Source organism: Chrysochloris asiatica, unplaced genomic scaffold, assembly GCF_000296735.1.
Source record: "Chrysochloris asiatica unplaced genomic scaffold, ChrAsi1.0 scaffold00096, whole genome shotgun sequence".
Taxonomy (NCBI): domain Eukaryota; kingdom Metazoa; phylum Chordata; class Mammalia; order Afrosoricida; family Chrysochloridae; genus Chrysochloris; species Chrysochloris asiatica.
Window position 1 is genome coordinate 10219264 of NW_006408614.1, and position 3502 is coordinate 10222765.

Sequence of the window (3502 nt, forward strand, 5' to 3'; positions counted from 1 at the left end):
GTTTGTTTGTCCTTTTGGTAGTCTATGATACTTTTAAATTTTTCCTGCAAGACTGTAACTCAGATGCATCAATTTTTTTATGGTCTTCTTTATTCCTTGTCCAACTTTCGCATACATATGAGGTTATTAAAATTACCATGGCTTGGATCAGGCACACATTAGTCCTCATACTGACATCTTTGCTCTTGAACATTTAAAAGAGGTCTCGTGCAGCAGATGTGCCTAATGCAATACATCATTTAATTTCCTGCCTGCTGCTTCCATGAGTGTTGATGGTTGATCCAAGCAAAATGAAGTCCTTTATAACTTCAATCTTTTCTCCATTTGTTATTTATTGGTCCAGTGGTAAGGATTTTTGTTTACATTGAGGTTCAACCTGTACTAAAGGCTGTGATCTTTGGCCTTCATCACTAAGTATTTTAAGTCCTCTTGGCTTTCAGCAAACAAGTTTGTATCATCTGCATATCGCAGGTTGTTAGTGAGTCTTCCTCCAATCCTGATGACACGTTCTTCTTCATATAATCCAGCTTCTCAGATGATTTGTTCAGCATACAAGTTGAATAAGTATGGTGAAAGAATACAACCTTGGTTCATAGCTTTCCTACGGCCTGGAGGCATATGAAATTCTTAGTATAGCTTTGCTATGATGTTATCATCTTCACCCTATCAAAGAAACTTGTCATCACCTAGATGCAGGCAGAATCTAGGGAACTCCCTCAGTGTTATGCATAAACTTAACAAACACTGTCCCTCTTGTTCTTAACCACGGTGTGTCTTTATTGGGTTAGGTCACTCCAAGCGATGGACCTGCACATCTGTGAGTAGCAGGTTCAAACCTTTGAGTATTGCCATGAGAGATGGCCCTCAACTTTTCCATGGAACCAAGGTGGTACAATTCACCATGAAAAGTAGTGGAAAACATCATTGTAACAAAGCTAGCAATTAAACACAAGAATATCCCAAGATTGAATAAAAACCTGCTTTAAGCTGCACTGCACATTCTGGTTGGAAGGGAGACAACAATTAGGAGGCCCAAGGAGGGTGGATGTCAGCAGAGTCCGAAGGGGCTTTCTGGCATCAGCGCCTCCCGAGATTCAGCAGTTGACACCCTGGGCTTTTCATCTGGTCTCATCAAGAGCGCATCCTTTGGGCTCAGAGTCCCTGCTTTGGGAATCTTCTGGACCCAGAGGAAGATTGATGCCAAGACCCATGGAGCTCTCCAAGGAACATTGAACCTACAGATGCTGAAAGGCGACCAGGACCTTCCTGCTAAACCGTGAGTCAACAGAGGCAGAGCGCCTTGCACTGGAGCAGGTGCCCTGAATTCCACTTAACAACAACAACAAAAAACAACAACAACAACAACTGTGAACAAATACATGTCTGTCTGTTCAAGCCACCCGTTCATGGTGTTTCTGTGAGAGCAGAACTAGAGAAGTAAGACACATTGAAAGGAGAGCTGTGTGTGTAGGGATCTTTCATCTGAACTGCAAGCTCGGTGGTTCAAGCTCACCGGCTGCTCCTTGGAAACCCTATACAGGGTCACTATGGGTCGGAACCGACTCGATGGCACTTCACAACAACAAGATATACCTATTTGGAGTCCTGGTGTGGCGCTGTTGGATAATTCACTGGACTTCAAGGTTGGTTTAAACCACAATTCACCCGCTGCTCCTCGGAAACCCTATTCAGGGTCACTATGCGTTGGAACCAACTCGACGGCACTTAACAACTTATACCTATTTAATAAGCCTCATCTGTACTTCGTAAACCTCTCATGGGATGGATTCTTGCCTCTTAGCCTCCTGTGCCCCAAGGAAAGCTGAATGGCTCAGCCCCTCAACTAGGCCAAGCCGTAGGTTATCTTTGGGCCTGTAATGCAACATGGTTGAGGGGGGACTTGCATGTGTCCCCAGGTGTACACCTCGGTCCCCTGACCAACACCAGGGTCCTGGGTCAGCCTGTTCAGACTCCAGGGGCAAAGGCCACAGACCCTTCAAATTCATGTGGCCCTTGCTCTCATGCTCATCAACTTGATCCTGACTCAAGACTACCAACAAGGACCCTCCTTTCATCTGCCTTCCTCTTCCCAGCCCCCAGTGTTGTTTGTATTGTTGTAAAAATATATGTAACACATTTAATAGTGAGTAAATTGTTACCATGATTAATTGTGACTGGCACAACTGTAAAGGTAGAAGTTTTATAACAAAAACAGGGGAGTAGTTCATCTTATAGTCCAGGAACAGAGGATGTTAGGACCATCGAGAGAGAAGAGCATGAGCAGAATGCGAGACCTTATCTAGAGAAGCAGTAACACCAGAGACGGAGGCAGAGATGAGGACATGGAGTGAGAGAGCAGCTGAGGACTCCAGATGCATGGAAAGAGAGGGACTGAGTGCTGATGGCCAGGAGGCTGGCTTGCAGAATGTGCCCTTCAGTTGTTTAAAATATTATATATAAAAAAAGGGAATGGATGCAAATACTGTTGAATGATGATGCACAGAGGGGATTGTAATCATTGCAATGAAACAAAATACCATAGGATGAGTATAAAACTGATGTTCTCCCATGTAAACGATCACTCAATTCACAATGAAAGCTTAAAAAAAAATTCTCTCTCTCTCTAAATATATATATATATATAAAGGAGCTCTGGTAGCGTAGTGGTTACGAATCGGGCTGCGAACCTTAAGGTCAGCGGTTCGAAACTACCAGCCGTTCCGCGGGAGAAAGATGAGGCTTTCTACTCCTGTAAGGATTTACACCCTCGGAAACCCTGTACAGGGTCGCTATGGGTTGGAACCGACTCGACGGCATATATATATATAATGCCAGTACCCCAATGTTAAAAAAAAAAAAAAAAATTTTTTTTTCTTTTTCAAAACGGAATTTCTGGTGAAGTCATAGTTAACTGGGGGTTTTAAAAAGAGGACAGCTTTCTGGTTTTCAAGTTCCAGCCTCTCAGAAGGTCACAGTTAGAAACAATGTTATGGATCAGAGAGGACCTATGTCCAAACTGTGAGCTTTTCCTCATCACCTGGAGGACACCTGGCTGTGGAGGCTGCTGGAGATCAGCGCAGGGGCCTTGAGACACGTGGACTCTGCTCTGCCTGGCCTTAACTCTCCTGGAGAGTTCTGGAGCTGCGGGGCCGGGCCGCTGCACGGACGGCTGTGTGCAGTGTCTGGATCCGCCGCCAGGGGCGCTCGCGAGGCGAGGCCGACAGCAGGGCCCCCATGTGTGGGGGCAGTACCCCAGGCAATGCCAACCCCTGAGACGACCCAGTCCAGCGCGGAGTCCATTGGCCCTTCCCTGTCACTTCCTCCATTCCTCCCTCCTGTTTGCAAATAACAGCATTTTCACTGTACAGTGCAGAATCGTGAGAAATTATAGTGCTTAAAACAGTCCCAGGCACATGGTAGGTCCTCAGTACTGATTGATTGGTCAGATTAATTCATTGTACTGAATCAATCGATGTCCCACAATCTCTTCAGTCTCTGTATA